This window comes from Rhipicephalus sanguineus, chromosome 3, assembly GCF_013339695.2.
Source record: "Rhipicephalus sanguineus isolate Rsan-2018 chromosome 3, BIME_Rsan_1.4, whole genome shotgun sequence".
Classification (NCBI taxonomy): domain Eukaryota; kingdom Metazoa; phylum Arthropoda; class Arachnida; order Ixodida; family Ixodidae; genus Rhipicephalus; species Rhipicephalus sanguineus.
Window position 1 is genome coordinate 187,032,681 of NC_051178.1, and position 993 is coordinate 187,033,673.

Here is a 993-nt window from a genome sequence, read left to right on the forward strand (position 1 = left end):
TTACTGATGTTATAAAGCGCAACGCGGATAGAATTGCAAAGAGTTCCGCAACGGTAGAAGACGTCACTCTACATAATTTAAATGTCTGCTCTACTGCCAAATGTGGAATGACAAAAGCTGAAGAGGAGGAATTTGCATGGCAAGAACCGTCTGTATACACGTGACTATACTGTGGATATAGGGTATAAATCTGGAATAGTGCTGCAGCTGCTGCGCGAATATCATGAACATGTCCCTTTTAGATATTATTCCCTCAACCAACAACTGTATTTTTGGTCTTGGCAGCATCCAAGGAGGGAAATTAACATCTACTCTGCTTATCTCATATCTCGGTAATAGTGCTTTATGTTCTTGAACAGTATTGTGAAGCTTACATTTATTTCTTTCTATAAGTGCGCGGTTCAATGGATGCGTCTCGTGCTGAGTTAAAATGCGGTAAACATGTCGACAAGTTTCGACTGTTCGTATGACAGAAAATGGCGGATGACGAGCTTCAGCTATTACGAGAGGACTCGAAGTTGCCTGTGGGACTCCTAGGCACACCCTTAACCCCCTTGCCAGTGACCTCTGAAGGCGTTCCTCGGTATATTTTGCGATAACCCCTGGAGAATAGGTGCCGAATAAGCAGGCCTCTTCTCATGAATTCGCATTAATCTTTCGCCTTTTACTAAAGATTACCGTGGGGAGGGGCACTCAAATGAGCCTATATAGTTAGTTAGTTAGTTAGTTAGTTAGTTAGTTAGTTAGTTAGTTAGTTAGTTAGTTAGTTAGTTAGTTAGTTAGTTAGTTAGTTAGTTAGTTAGTTAGTTAGTTAGTTAGTTAGTTAGTTAGTAGTTAGTTAGTTAGTTAGTTAGTTCGTTAGTTAGTTAGTTAGTTAGTTAGTTAGTTAGGTTAGTTAGTTAGTTAGTTAGTTAGTTAGTTAGTTAGTTAGTTAGTTAGTTAGTTAGTTAGTTAGTTAGTTAGTTAGTTAGTTAGTTAGTTAGTTAGAGTGCC

At 38.7% G+C, this 993-nt stretch overlaps 1 non-coding gene across 1 annotated transcript; it reads left to right on the plus strand.

Moving 5' to 3' along the window:
* Positions 1 to 620: 620 nt before the first annotated feature.
* LOC119388464 (U5 spliceosomal RNA) lies at positions 621 to 743 on the plus strand. The gene has a single exon (XR_005182745.1). It is a non-coding gene; the product is annotated as a U5 spliceosomal RNA (small nuclear RNA).
* Positions 744 to 993: the final 250 nt, after the last annotated feature.